This window comes from Vicia villosa, unplaced genomic scaffold (assembly GCF_029867415.1).
Source record: "Vicia villosa cultivar HV-30 ecotype Madison, WI unplaced genomic scaffold, Vvil1.0 ctg.002171F_1_1, whole genome shotgun sequence".
NCBI classification, from domain to species: Eukaryota; Viridiplantae; Streptophyta; class Magnoliopsida; order Fabales; family Fabaceae; genus Vicia; species Vicia villosa.
Window position 1 is genome coordinate 188,423 of NW_026705859.1, and position 16,863 is coordinate 205,285.

A 16,863-nucleotide genomic window follows, 5' to 3' on the forward strand; every position below is an offset into this window, starting at 1 on the left:
TTAGTAGGTTCATGAGTGAACCTAAGTGGTCCCATTATCAAGCTGCTGTCAGAATCTTGAGATATATCAAGGGAACTCTGAAGTTTGGCATATTGTTTCCTTCTAGGAGAAAGGAAGAATCAGAGTTATTAATTTACTCTGACTCTGATTGGTGTGGAGATAAAGTTGATAGAAGGAGTACCTCTAGATATTTGTTTATGTTTCTGGGAGGTCCTATTTCTCGGAGTTCCAAAAAACAAGCGGTTGTTTCTCTATCAACATGTGAAGCTGAGTACATTGCAGGCGCTGTAGCTGCATGTCAAGCTGCGTGGCTTCTGAACTTATTAGAATATCTGAAGATTAGAGTGAAAAAGCCTCTAAAGTTGATGATTGAAACAAATCTAAAATCAATCTTGCCAAAAATCCGGTGCTACATGGAAGAAGCAAGCATATTGAGACTAAGTATCATTTCTTGAGAAGCCAAGTCCGGAATGGAAGATTAGAGGTTGTGCATTGTAGCACCTAGAAGCAGCTGGCAGATGTTCTGACGAAGGCAATCAAGACGGATCAATTTATGCTCTTAAGGAATGGAATTGGCGTTGTCAGCTTTGATTGAAGAATATGAATTAAGGGATGGTATTGAAGAGTAATTCATATTCAGAAGATGAGCATCAGAAGTTCTGATGTGAGCTGATCTTCTGATGGTTACTCAGAAGATAGTGTTGACTAGAAGTTCTACCTTCTGGGTCCTGTTAGCTTAGCTATTTAGTTAGTAAGGGTACTTTAGTATTTCTTAGTATTGTACTGTTTGTACCTTAGACTTGTTCACTAAGTTTACTCTATTAGGGCTTATTTGACAAATTTTCTTTTGTATAAATAGCATTGTAGTAGGTATCATTAATATAGAGAACACAATAATTATTCTCTCATTCTTTTGCGTTGTAATTCCTTTTGTTTATTCTCTTTGTTATCATCTTTCATTCTTGTGCACCAACATGTTTAAGTATGTTGATCCCGCAGAACCGGCCAATTATTGCTCTTCGGTTAAGCAATTAAGGTTTGTTTGGTTCATACAGTTAGAAGAGATTATTTTTAACCAGTTTAGTTGATATAACTGTATTTGAGTGTTCTTCTATTTGATGCAGTTTTGGATTGGTGCTTCCTTACGAACATCTTCAATATGGTTCAATTGTGCCTGATATTTCTCTGTTTAAGTCTATTGACCCTATAACACCGATCAACTGTTGTTCTTCGGTTAAGCAATTAAGGTTTGTTTGGTTCATATAGTTAGAAGAGACTCTTTTTAACAAGAGGGTTTAACTATATTGTAGTTGTTTACGGCAGATCCAGAAGCTCTTGTCTCACTAAGCTCATGAGCATGCAGCAGTGTTATAGAGATTGACTCAACTTTACAAGTTTTTTCTGTGTATCTTTGCCTTTTTAAGACATTGTTGGTATATGCCGACATGGGAAATTAGGCAATATGACGACAATGTTATGGTTAATACATCTTTCTATGAGTTCACGAAAAGTTTAGATATGTAATTTTTCTACTTTGCATATTTAGGTATCAATAATTTCCTTTAGATGTAACTGGGAGATCCATACCCAGTTGAACAAATATATGCTACATACCTATGAATGATGCTTGGATAGATGAATATAAGATCTACAATATTACAGTCACTTAGTTTAGTGTTAGATGTGATGAGGCACACAATGTCTGGAAAGCTTAAGTTGTTCTATTATCCAAGGTAGTCAAACTCGAGATTCTACGCAAGATCGGGTAGGGGTAATAAGATCGTAAATCGGGGGATCGTAACACGGATCGTAAGATCCTACCAAATTTAGAATTCATATATATTGCATATAATATAAAGAAAAACTTCAAATAACAACAAAGTTACTTTAAAAAAACTAAAATTTCATAGGATAATATTCATTGAAACTAATTCAAGACAATTTAAAACAACATTCAAAACAGCAGCAAATAACAGTTAAGAACTTCTAAAAAAACTAATTAAAAACACTCAATTTCCAAACAATTCATGTTGGAGTTGGTCATAATCATTCAATGGATCATCATTGTCTTCTCCATTATCTCCTTCTTCTTCATTTTCATCTTCAAAGTCATCCTCAAATTCATTTTCATCTCTCCCTCCATCATGTTCATCTTCCAAATTATGAACAAGAATATCATCCTCTTCAATTTGTTCTTGATTCACTTGAACAAAGTCTTCGTCCAAAATTTCAATGTCGCCGCCATCTTCATCCATAAGCCAATCATCATCAGATCCAAGGTCATCAAAATCTATCTCATGTGTTCTTCTCTCCTTCTTTTTTTTGGACAATCTTGAATTAGCCATGACAAATACAACATCGTTCATCGTTTTTTGTTTCAAGCGATTCCTTCTTTTTGTATGAACCTTAATCAATAACGAAAAAAAACTTAAGATAAGCAAGATGAAAGAATTTTACGATTAATTATAAATTCTTAAAGTCTTACCATCTCAAAAGCACTCCAGTTTCGCTCACAACCCGATGAACTACATGTTAAGCTGAGTATGCGAATAGCAAATCTTTGGAGCTCTGGACACTCAAACCCAACTGAATCCCACCAATCTGCTGGTGTAGATTTCTCAAGTGTTAGTTTGGCCAACTGTGTGCCAAAATACCCTAATTGTTTCTTGAAGTCATGCATTTGGACTTCAATCTTAGTCCGTTCTTCAGGATCATCCACCATCTTAGTTAAACAGTCCATTAAGCCTTTTCTAACCTCAATATCAGCTTTGAATCTAGGACCATAATGCATCTACGGGTTGAGATAATAGGCTGCAGCATGCAGTGGCCTATGTAGCATTCTGTCCCATCTATCATCTATGATATTCCAAATAGGCTTGTAACTACAAATCATAATAACTTGAGTTATTTCTAACATTTGATATCAATAACAGAATACTTGAATAAAATTAAATATAACAAATATACCTTTTTTTGACACCATTAAAATTCTTTTGAATTTCCTCCTTTGCTTGGTCCATTGCCTCATAGATTAATCCCATGGCTGGTTTTTGATCTGAATCAACTAAACGAAGCACTTTAATGAGAGGTGTCGCACCCCTCAAACAAATAACAATATTCTTCCAAAATAATTTGTCCAAAACCACATCTTCAATAGCTTTTCCATCTCTTAACTTTGCACATTTGCTCGACTTCCATTCTTTAGAAGTGAACATTCTTATCAAAGCTTCCTTGTTCTCATACAAGCACCCTAAAGTAAGGTAGGATGTCGCAAATCGAGTAGCGCCTGGCCTCACCAAATCTTTATTTTTTGTGTGCTGGTGCAAAATAGAAATGAGAGAAGTTCTTGAGTAAATAAAAGTGGTAATTTTTCTACCCTTTGGAATTGTCTCTTCATGAACCGATATCTTCTTCTCCAAATCTTCAAGCATCAAATCAAGACAGTGTGTGGCACAAGGTGTCCAATATAATTTCTTCCTTTTTCGCATCAGCATCTCACCGGCAGCCTTGTAGTTTGCCGCATTATCAGTCACGATTTGAACGACGTTATCTTCTCCGACCTCTTCAACAACAGCATCAATCATTTCAAATATTTTTTTTGCTGTTTTGCATATATGGGATGCATCAACAGACTTCAAAAATACAGTACCCTTTGGACTATTCACCAAGAAATTTAAAATTGTCCTCCTCTTCCGATCAGTCCATCCATCGGTCATTATGGTGCAACCAGTGTTCCTCCATTCCTTCCTATGTTCTTCTAATGCTTCATTTGTTAACTTCACTTCTTGGTTTAACAACTTCATTCTCAAGTCATAATATGATGGTGGTTTGAATCCAATACCATGTCTTGAAACCATATCACACATAATTGTAAACTCATCACTCCTTGCTACATTGAATGGAATAGCATTGTTGTAGAAAAACCTTGCAATTGCTTGGCATGCATCATCTCTCAAACCCTTCTTTAAAACAGCATTGATGCTAGGTTGTGAGGTAAAACACCTTTTCTTAAATATATTTTCAGAGTTGTTACTAATCACTCTTTTTGAGCCCACCTCTGACTTTTCCTCCTCCACCAATGCCTCTGTTTTTTTGATCAACTTTTCTTGCAATTTTGAACAAACTTGTAGCATTTCTCTCTTTACTTCATCTGGGACAGCCTTACATGGTTCAACATCTTTTTGTGTTCCAGCCAAGTGATGTTTTAGTCGATAGACACCTCCAGTAACCCATTTTTTACAATACTTGCATTGGATTTTTCTTGGGTTATCAGGATCAGCAATACCATGTTTCCATGCTATATCACTTCTATTACCAGGAACATTTTTGGGGCGTGTTTTTTGGCGTGGTGGTGCTGCAATTGCAGGGGGGCAGTGAGAGCACCAAGAACTAAAGTTCCAACACCAGAACTTGAAGCCATGTTTAAAAAAAGTTTCTCAAAGAATTGTTTTTTGTTTTAACGTGAGATAGTAAGAAGAGGATTTGATGTAGTTATGAAAGATTTAAAGAGAGAGAAAGGAGAATTGATGAGAGGATTAAAGAGTAATGAGAGAGGTGGAGTGAATTAGGGGAGGGAGATCTGTATTTAAGGGGTTTAACGTGTGGAAATATTGAGTAAAGGAAGGAAAATTAAATGACAATAATGATGGATTATATTTGGGAAGTTGGAAATATTAACGTGTGGGAGAAAATAGTAGGAAATATTATTACTTAATAGGCTAGGGCTATTTATTACTGGCAGAAGGAAGCGTTTCAGAATAAAAGAAATATATGAAGCGTTGTTTTTCATTTTTTAGGGTTTTTTCTGAACCGGGTCGCGGACCCGACCCGTGGACCCGAATTATTGGGGAAGATGAACAGAAGCGCTCAGAAGCGCCGATTCCAGCGATTTCACGAGAAAGCGCGACGATCTTGGCCGTGCCCACCAAAAAACGATTTTGGCCATACTCCGGCACGGAATAGGGATGCAAGATCGCAGAATCGTCCGATCCTACGAGTTGGATCGCGATTCTGTCTACCATGCTATTATCTATTTTCAGTGCAGAGATTGTTAAAGGAAAATTTTACATTGAGAGATGAGGTTTATCTATGCATAGATTGCAAAAGCCACATTTAGTTTTTCTTTATTTTTTACAGCATTCAACAAATGATAATTAAAGAAGAAAATTCGTTGATACTACGATGTCAGTGTCGTGATTGATAATTGGTTTTGTATGTTTCTCATCAATTTTAAGCATACACTAATTTTTTAGCATATCATGTCACCAGATTCATAGTTTTTTTAGCATACACTATTTTCAAAGTATCTCTAACTTACCCAAGACAACTGCATATGTGACTATGAAATCACAATTTCTCTTTATCCCTTAAAGACTTCACTTTTTAATTCTTAAGGCTCTCTTTCTCTTTATTCTTGAATGACTATAAGCCAAAACTTTGATGAAGACAATAACGGGTATATTCTAGCAGCGGTAGGGTTTATGACATTTAGTTACTCTGAATTGAAACAAGCTACAAAATGTTTTATTCAAGAGACTGGAAGAGGTGTTGGTGGAAGCGTCTATAGGGTTATTTTATTTGATAATCGAGTTGTTGTGATAAAGCGCCTGCATGAAGCAAATAACAGAGAGAGTGAGAGTGAGAGTGAGTTTCTTGCTGAAGTTAGCATCATTGGAAGGCTTACCCACATAAATTTGATTGGAATGTGGGGTTATTGTGCAGAGGGAAAGCATGTGTTGTTGGTTTATGAGTACATGGAAAAGGGTACTTTAGTTGATAATCTCTCATCAAATGAACTTGATTAGGTTAAAAGCTATAACATTGCAATCGGAACGGAAAAGTGTAACGCCCCGAATTTAATTAATTAAATTAATTAAGGATTTAATTGTTGGAAATTGTCGGAGTTCAAAATTTATCGGTATTAATTTAAGAGGCGTAAGTGAATTATTATATTGCTTGAGCGGTTGAATGGAAAGTAGAATTAAATTAGTCAGTTTAATCGGGAAATAATATTATGGAATTGGACTATTTATTTTATTAATTTGGTTGGATGGTGTTAGTATTAGTGGAGGTGCAAATAAAAGGCCTATTAAGGTTATGAAGAAAATATTATCATTTGGTTGAGGTTGAATAAAAATAAGAGAGTGAGGTTTTGTTTTAGTATCAGTAAGACAAAAGGGTTTTAGAAGAGGTACGTGAAGGTTTCTCAGAAAAGAGGAACAAGGTTGGTGGTGATACAGAGAGCTTTGCCGTGAAGAGGAAGCCAGAAGAATTATACGAAGCCGAAAGCTAGGACTTCGACCCGAAGTTGTAGAGCGGACTCCGAATACAAGGTAAGAGTGGGGTTGTTGCTCTATAAACTGGGATATGATAGACCGTATGTGGGGTTTAGGGAATTAATATTATCTCTATGTGTTGGTATAAATTTGAGGTTGGTGATGTTTGTTGTGTTGAACTTTCTCTTAAAAATCTCATGTGAAAAATTAATGCAATGTCGATTGTTAATTAACTGTGTAGTTTGTGATTTTGAATGAATTGGAATTAATCCTGAGATCAATGAATTTCTGTGTGATGCTATGTTGTTGAACTCTGTGTGTTGGTAAATTTCTGGAACCAGAACAATTATGGGTTGACTGATGAAGAAGGGACGGACGTCCCAGAAAATGTTCATCGTCCCAACATTGGGACGCACGCTTTTTGGATTTTGGGTGTCCCTTCCTGGGACGGTGACAAGCAAGGGACGGGGGCCACATTCCCTTAAGGGATGGGCGCCCCACACTTAAGTGACGTGGGTCACAATGTTGTGATGTTATCCATTTGCATTCCAGGCTCCTCCATATCCACATAATGGAATGAGTGTAATTTTGGCTTATAACAAGTGGAAATTAAGTATAAGCTTTTAGAGTTAAGTGTCGAAATATTATTTGGTGGTAGATTCAATTCCAGAGTTGCTAAGTGTTATTGACGGTAAGAACAAGTTTAACAGAATTCTAGTTAACAGAAAAATTATTAGTGTCAGTGAAGTATAGTATTAGTGAGGAATCATTAACAGCAGACATTAATAAACCATTAGCCACTGATCCAATTAGTACCATAGTCATTAGCAGCTAGAGTAATAGACATTCAGTAGCAGAGGAATAATTGATGAACATCAGTGGATGACACAATAAAATTAAATAGCAGTTGGCAGTGTAAACTGATATAGCAGAGTAATACTAATAGCAGGATTTAAAAATCTTTATAGTAGAAGCAGACTGGAAAAATATAGCTGAATAGAATAATATTATGGGTGTTCCGGGTATAACCCGCTAACAGCTAATTTAATTGCGGTGTGTTTGTGATGTTGCGACGCGACGTATTTTGTAGAGTATTGCGACGTTTGTGGGAATTAACTGTGTTGACTTATTGTTGGTGTAATGTTGTTGTTGATTTGTGTTGTGAGGTGACGTGACGTTGCGATGTGAATATTTTTGTGAATTATTGTGAAGTGTAGGATATAAAGTGACGATAAAATTACCTCTAATTATTGATAATATTTGTGATATAGGCGTATGCCTCGTGACGATTTTTGTGATGAATATAATTGTGATGTTGCATTCATTGAGTCGCATGAATTGCATTTTGTGACGGCCTGGATTGACAAACAGTGACGAAAGCTTATGCTTGTTTTGATGCCTCCACTATGCCAAACAAGACCTTAGACATCACTTTTTTTTGGCTTTAGAAAGATCTTTAAAGCGCTGTCTATTCCAGCGCTGTTGTAGGTAAAGACAACATTTTTTAAAGTGAAAGCGCTGCTAAAGGCCCCCTTAAGCCAGCGCTTTTATTTTGAAAGTGCTGCTAAAGGCCCCCTTAAGCCACCACTTTTAGTTAGAAAGCGCTGCTAAAGACCCCCCTACGCCAGTGCTTTCATATACCCAATAATTTAAAAAAAGCCTCTTTAGGCAACGCTTTTAGACAATGTTTTTTTTAAAGTGAAAGCACTGCTAAAGACCCCATTAAGACATCTCTTTTAGTTTGAAAGCGCTGCTAAAGACCCCGCTATATACTAAAAATTCTCATCAATTAAAGTAAGATTACAATATACCTTATATAACTTTCAACGCAATCATGAATTTACACCAATCGTCCTTAAGTTCATCCAGCAGAGAACTTGAGTAATAAGCATGCTTGAATTCATCAAAGTACTACATAATAATATAACATAGTATGTTTAAGTTAAAACTATTTAATTATATGAGAAATATGTGTTAAATATTAAAATAACTCCTAAGTTAGAAATCCATACCTTGGATGGAATCTCTATTCGATCCATAAGAAGAATTTCTTTCATAAACCTCAACATGTAAAAACCGCAATCTACTTCATTACACTGCCGAGGACACTACACATAAAAAGAAAATATGGATAAGACCTAAGTTTTAATAAGTATCATCAATATTAATATAATCAAAATTGTGGTAATTAATTAATATACCTCCACTATAATCCATGCAATGTTGTTGGATTTACTCTTTGGCACTTGATTACCTCTTTGTGCTCGAAAAACTTGTATAATGCTAATAAAACATAAACGCATATTTAAAACGATTCACATAAATAAATAAATAAATATACACAAATATTTAGAACATTCTAACTTACGTATCAACCATCTTCTTCATAGCTTCGTATGTACTTGGACCATTGTGTAAGGAATCCAGATAATATACAACTTCTCTTATAGGATTAATTGCGACCAACAATCAATGTCCACTGTAAGATTAAACAAACGTGAGATGAAAACTTTCTACACAATGTTAAAATATGAAAAATTATATTAGATGAATTTAGAATGAAAATCTAACCCGTTGCCTGTATTAAGTGGTAAAAAGAACAACTTTTCTGAATCTATGTCGGTCATAAAGCGCTCAAGTACATACGTCGTGACTTCATCTGGTTTATTTATGATTAACCCTAAGTTGGTCTTTGAGGAAGATAAGAAAGCGAATCTTTGCTCCAATCCACTCGGGCGCATCAATTTTTCATACAAAAACCTTAAATAAAAGACCTCGTTAACATTTGAAGTGAGTAAATGAATTGTTCCATTAATTAGACAAAGTAAGTTGCGTATACCTTATGTATGTAATAATAACACCGAGGCCTAATTGCTCATGTTGAAAAACTTGATCAAAATCCTCCATACCAATTACTTCGTCATATTGAAAACCAAAAATACCTTCCTCCATAGGTACATAACGAGTGTTTCCTTTCGGAATATCAGACATTTCTATAAATTTCCCAAGGCACGACATAAACTTATTGGAAGTAGGTTTTTTCTTAGTCGCGCTCTTCTTAGCAATAACCTTTTTTTGTGTGCTAATTTCAAGCTTCTTACCCCTACTGACATCTTCAATCTGTTTAGCATGAAACTAAAGATAATATAATTAGTTAGATGAAGTATAACATCACGAATTAACATTTTCCATGCATATATATCATATAATTGTGATGTACCTCTTTTATTGATGCAACTGACTCGATTTGCCGCAGAATCCCCTTGTCTTTTTCTTTGGATTTTGTTGGAGTCTAATTAACATAACCATGTAAAAAAAATGTACGTAAAATACACGTAAAAACTTTGAATACTCAAAGGTTCATATATATGGTTTTAAGCATACCTCATAATCTACACTAATGAGACTTGACGGCCATGCAACAAATGAACCTACTGCATCTCCCACCCATGTGGCATCTGAAACATCGTCAGGATGTGGTGATAATGCATCCTTTTCTAAAGCAATGTCAATCGATAGTTTCAAACAGCCAGTAGGAAGCGGTTTAGTGTGAAGTAATTCTCCCGAAGTGTTATGCATTTTTCCCTTGCCAACCATCTGATATATCGATGACGATAAATAGAGTTGACAAGGTGAAATGCCCTAAAATCAATAATAAATTTCAAATTGTTATTGTGTATATATTTTAATTAAATAAATTAAGATACTTTAACTTCATAATAACATATATAATTACCTCTGGAAGATTCGGTTAAAAATTACAACTGACACTACCTTTGTCACTAGTAAATTCACACCATTGCCACATCTCAATTCCCTACCTCCTATACTTTATGTATGTAATTATATCGTACATAACATCACGGTTTCTATTGCAATTAAACTAGTTAAATTACCTTTCATTTATGTATTAATATATGTGGGGTTTGTAGACATTGCAAATATATGGAAAGTTTAATAAAAGCCTGATCTAGCCTACTGAAATCAACACAAAGTCAACTCAGTTATCATCCATCAAGAGATTCAAACAAACCATGCAATGTTGAGATTAATTTTTTTTGGATAAATTCTAATCATAAGGTTTTAAAACTCAATTGATCCATAATTAGATACTATCATGATGAGAGGCAAAGAGCAACATATATATTCTTTAGTTAAAAACATTAGGTAGTAAATTACTAGCATGAAACTTCTACTCTTTAGTATCTAACCACACAAAACTTGAAAGAAAAGTGAAATTAAAGCAACATAATTTGTTCAACAATATTGATAGCATTGAAAATGCAAGGGACAATATTCCATATTAATAAAAAGAGTAATCAAATTAGCAAACTCATCAAACACAGATTTAGCCACAATCCCAGAAGCACATGAACATAAATCAAAAATGAACAAAAAATGTTCAAAAAAATATACCCAACAAACCCTAAACCCATAAATATAATTTGAAATCTGAAAGATAAATACCTGAATTGTGTCTTGTGAAGGTGCTAATCATGAACACTACAAAAACCACAAAATCTGAAGCGTGAAGGAGGGAATCTCGAACAAATTCAGTTGGAAAAAGTGAGAAGTCGTGAATCACGAGCAAGAAATCAATTGTAAGGCGTACGACACGAGAAATTCTGCAAACTTCCTTAGAGTTTGAACCAGTTTCAACAATTGATGCTATTTCCTTTAAATCTAATAGGTCGCAAAAACGAAATGAAATTTTAGGTTGAACAAAAGTAGAGATGGAATCGATGAGAAAGTGGTTTTGAGTAAGATACTTACGATGCAATGTTGATGGAATAGGTGTTGAAATGGATTGAGAAGATGTTGGGTTCGATTTCTAGGGTTTTTCGTTTGAGAGAGAAGAAGAACGATAGAGAATATAAAGTAAGGGTTTTTCATTTGGGATTAGAATCTATTTTTTAGTAGTTTCAATATAATTCGCCTAAGACAGCGCTTTGGAGAAGAACGTTGGCTAATATGGGCCTCTAGCAGCGCTTTTGAGATTTTTTTTTTTTTTAAATTTACATGACTTTAAACAGCGCTTATGGAAAAAGCGCTGTCTAAGGTATGCCTTTTAGAAGCGCTTATGAAAAGCGTTGTCTAAGTTAGACCTTTTAGCAGCGCTTTTACTTTTTTTTCATATACAATTTCATGTTTTATTTTTTATTTAACTTATAGCAGCGCTTTTGGAAGAAAGCACTGTCTAAGGTGCGCTAGTAAAACTCATTTTTTGGTGTAGTGCACTATTAATTGACAATTGGCGATGGGGGATGAAGCCCTGAGTACCACATGCATGTGCATTTGTTAGAGTCGCATTTCATTTTGTATGTTTGTGAGTTTGTGTGATTTGATGTATGAGCTTATGCGAATTGTCGTGACTTGATATGAATTTTTGTGTAATATTTTGACATATGTCATTGTGATTGAAATAGCGAAGTAAATTAGACGGTAACAATTATATCGCATAGTGATGAATGTTATAACTTGAACATGAATTTATACGGTTTATCATAACTTTGTTTATATGGTTTGATATCTCACCCCTTTCTTTTGTTTCACTGTTACCTCTATACTGGTAACGTGCATGTAATTGTAGTGATGAAGATTTAGTTGCCATGAGTTGGGTCGGTGTTGTCGTTCTGATACGTAGCACTCAGGGGGTGAACGATAGATGTTTAGACGTTGTATTTGTTTTGAAATGCTGAATTTTAAATAGTATTTGATGAAATACAATGATGTTTTCAAATTGTTTTAGTTGAATATAATAATGTTATTTATGACTTGAATTTTGTGATTCCGCTGCATAATTAAAATGAAGATGTTTGGTTTCAAGGATTAAAGAATGATGTTATCGATTCATCCGAATGTGAAGTGTTATGTATCAATTGGAATAAATGAGCAGGTTGTTTAGATATATGATTTAACGTGAAATGTGACATCCCGTTGTTTGATAAAGTTTTGAATAACTCTGATTTTTCGTTATAAATTATCGACTATTTGTTGGATAGAATTGAGGTGTTACACACAGGTTTTACATCTTATTTGTCCCAATGCTAACGGTATTGACAAAGAGTATTTTCAATTGTTTTAAATTGCGACCGCAATATTTCTGATGTGTTAGTCTTCTTCGTTAAAACATCGCGTTGCAGTGTGATCTTCAATCACGTGTATGGACACATCATAAGCACATCAGACAATTTCGACGATGCTCGTATAAATCTTCTCATAAAAAATTAAAATTTCAAAACCCTAAATTTTAATTTGTTTAAATCTTCTCATTAAAATAAAGAATATTTCAAAACCCTAAATTCTGATTTTCAATCTTTTGTACATCCACATTTTAACCATAATAGACTATTTCTTTAACGCTTTTTTAAATCTTCTCATCAAAAAATAAAATTTCAAAACCCGAAATTCTAATTTGTTTTAAAATCTAATGAAAAATCTTACTTTTATTTGTCTTTCAAATGTATAGTCATTCAATTGTATATTTCAAACATCTCTCAATTAATAGTTAGGCTAAATTAGATTTTTAGTCCCCTGTTTTGGTATTTTCACGATTTTGGTCCCCCTATTTTCTTTTTAAACAGTTTTAGTCCCCATCTCAATTTTGTTCATGAACAGTGCATGATCCGTACATGAACAGTACATGACCGTACATGAACAGTACATGACCTTACATGAACAGTACATGAACAGTTGGTTCAAAATTGGGATGGGGGACCAAAACTGTTTAAAAAGAAAATAGGAGGACCAAAATCGTGAAAACACCAAAACAGGGGGACCAAAACTGTAATTTAGTCTAATAGTTAAGAAGCAAACTAAGACTCGCATATGATGGGTAAAGAACAATGGCACACATGGTTTTAAATTGTGGTCGTAGACTAGTTGGTAGTATCTGTAATGGATTTGGTTCACAACTGCGGTGTAATTTAACATGACATAAACTTCATATAATTTTCATCATGGTTGTTCCATTCTTTTAAGGATATGTCCACTTGGACATTTAATTTGCTATGTCATTAAAGAGATAATAATTTCTATTAATTATAAATATTCTCTCTTATTTATATTAATTTAAAAGAAATTTTCTGTTTCACATTACTAGTATTAATTATATTTTTTCAAGATGCTTTGTAATTCCTGCTATCTCTTAAAGTCATCCATTCAAATTTAGTTGTAGAACATGCTAGAATACCGATTATATTATTTTGAATAAATGCAAAGTAAAGAATTAATTTGATTATGCAATATATTATATATAGCAATACGGACTGTATAGTTTGTTTTGATGATAATTGGAAATTTTATATTATATTTTGATTCAGTATTATTAAATAATTTTTTTATTAAGTTACAAATTTTTTGTTATTATTTAGTGATCTTGATAAGTTTAATTTATTTTAAATTAGTCATAACAATTTTGTAATTCATTTGTATTAATTTTGTTTAGAATATTTTTTTCTTTACAGCAAGAAGAATGAGTGTGATTTTAACAAATAAAAAATATGTTAAATTTAGTTTGAAACATTTTTTTTCTTTATAGCAGAAAGAATTGGTGTGATTTTAACAAATAAAAAATATTTTAAAATAAGTGTTACAACTACTTTTTAAGAATGATTTTTTTTAAATAATTTATTTTTTCAAGAAATAAATTTTCATTTTTAGAAAATTATTAATTAAAGAAAAATCTGGTCAAAAATATTTTTCATTTTTGACTCCACTTTGACCACCATTTTTCACATTCTTTCTTACTTTTATCACCATCAATATTTTAAAAATCAGACTGAATTAGTTGGTCGAACTGAAAAACTAAAGGATCATCGGTAAGATCTGATTGTTGGATCAAATAAACTATTAAATCGATGTGAATCAACTAGAACTGGTGAACCGACGATTTTGAAGAATTGTTGGGTTAAATGCCCTTTTTTTTTACAAAACAACGTCATTTTGATAAAAAAATTTAAAATATAAATAGTCTTTGTTTAAATTTTATTTGGAACAATTTTCCTTTGTCGAAATTAAATTTATTAAACACTACAATTAGTTTGTTATTTAGTTTATGTCGTAATTGAATTTTGTCAAAAATATATTTGAATTTGTATTTTCTACTTTTTTTTATGTATATGACGACTATGTTTAGAATTTGAATTTAAATAATGATCTTACCGGTTGATCAAAACCATAAGTGGGCTAGCGACTTCTTGCACAATGTCAGTCATGGAGAGGAGGAGGTGTAACTACAAGTAGGGGTAGCAAACGAGCATATTTGAGAATACGGGTCCAATTTTTATTATAATCTAATTTTTTTTAAGACCAATAGTTATATTTTAAATAATTGTTATATGCTCGTCATTGCAAGACAATTTTTTTTTTTGAAAACATGTTTATAAAAATAAATAAATTTATACCCCATGACATTTTTATGTGTAAAACTTTTTAAACATTTATCTAATTAAATTATTATATGAAGTCACTTTTTTAAATTTATTATTTTAAAATATTTTTATAAATATTTATTTGACGTGTTGATATATGGTAAAAAATAATACACCAATAATATATAAATCAAAGTTGTTATAAAAAGGTTTTAAAAAATACAACTTCTTTTTTTGTTAAACAAAATTGCAAGTTTAAATAAGTATTGCCGTGAATAAAGTTATATTATGAAAACTGTATAAACATAATACTAGAAATAAAAACTTATTTTCTATGTCAATTGGTATTTTCAATTTATTGAAAATATGCTGTCTTAATAAAATATGGGTAATGCTAACGAGTGCCCTACGGGCACTGGTTAAAAGATTAAAAAGGTAAGTTGAACATTGTTTAATAAAGTAAAAAGATATGTTTTAATCCAAAATATATGTATTAAATGCATTGAAAATATAAATAATTAACTTTTTTAAAGAAGATTAGGTGTATTCAATTCATTGAATCTAAAATATTTTCTTAATTTAGAATGCTTAATCAGTGCCTCTGGGGCAATCGTTAGCATGACCCATAAAATATTATAGTAATTTTTTAAGAACCTATGGAGTAGCATAATTTTAAGTTAGTACTAGCAAAGGACCCGTGCGTTCGCACAGGTCACACAATGTCGATACAAATTTTAAATAAATTTTATTTAGTTATGGTTAAGAAATGTTTAAATAAATATGTACGAATTAAGAGAAAAAATATTTTAAATAATGATTGTCATATAAATATTAATTCAATTTATCATTTTATAGTAGTTGTCCGGATATACATAAAAACTATAGTTAAAAATATATGAGTAGATGATGTAGTAAACTTCACCAGACACATATATAAATCGATTATCTAACCACGCATTCGCACGGGTCGCGCAATATCGTTATAAATTGTAAATAAATATAGTATAGTGATGATTAAGAAAATATAATTTTGTAGAGAAAATATATTTTAGTAGAAAAATATATTTTAGTAGAAAAAATAAAGAAAATATTTAAGTAGTCATCTATCAGTGTGTTTGCACGGGTTGTGCAATTTCTTTATAAATAGTAAATAAATATAGTATAGTAATGGTTAAGAAAGAAATCTATATAAAAATATACAAATTAAGTAGTCTTGAGTCGTCGAAAATGTATATTTTAGTAGAAAATTAAATAAAATAATTAAGTAATCATCTACCAGTGCATTCCACGCAGGCCCGACCATTCCCCTGGTGCAGCATGTTGTTGCAGCACTGGCCCCCAATTTTTTAGGAGGCCCCAATATTACATGCTTAGTCACTTTTCTATATTTTATAATTTACAGTAATATCTATTTTTCTTTTAGTAATAACATTGGATGCATACTAATAAAGTATCAAATATTTGTGAGTGCATCAAAACACTTATAATGAATTAAATACATAGATATTATTTTAAATATTGTGTGTTTAATTTTTTGAGAAAGCTAAAAATTGAGAAAAAGTGTATATTATTAAGACAAAAAAAGAAGAAAGACAAAGTATATATATAATTTAGTTTGATTTAGTTACAAAAACATAAGTTACTGTTTTAAATAAAAATAAATTAATTAGTAGGTATTCTTTAAACTCTAGAGTTGTAGAGTGAGACAAAATTTCTATAGAAAATATAAAATTCTATTAATTTTAATTTTTTATTACACTTTTCTTTTATCTTAATCATTAGAAAAACTAAGTTTTGTTTTATTTCAAAGCTCAATAATTAAACATTTTTTTTGTCATTTTCACTCCAACTTAATAATACATTAATTCAAAAAATAAATAAATTTAATTTATCTTTTTAACATCATTTTAAATAAAATATAACTCAAACAAATTAATAATATTTTATAAAGGGTTGACCTTAAATTCTGTGAGGTTCAATATTTTTTTCAATTAAAAAATAAATAGATTTTCAATTTAGTTTTTCAAAAATACGTGTAAAATCATAATTTATTTTTTAAGTATTTGTTATTTTATATATATTTTTAAAAAATAGGTATAAAATCATATTTTTAAAATTATATATTTTTAAATTTAACTCTATTTTATAAATAAGAACAGGGCCTCCAGATTGATTGGGTCGGCCCTGATTCCACGGGTTGCACAACATTGTTATGA

The 16,863-nt window shown here is 32.0% G+C and overlaps 1 pseudogene; it reads right to left on the reverse strand.

Moving 5' to 3' along the window:
- Positions 1 to 2,009: 2,009 nt before the first annotated feature.
- Positions 2,010 to 4,420, reverse strand: LOC131638088 (uncharacterized; annotated as a pseudogene).
- Positions 4,421 to 16,863: the final 12,443 nt, after the last annotated feature.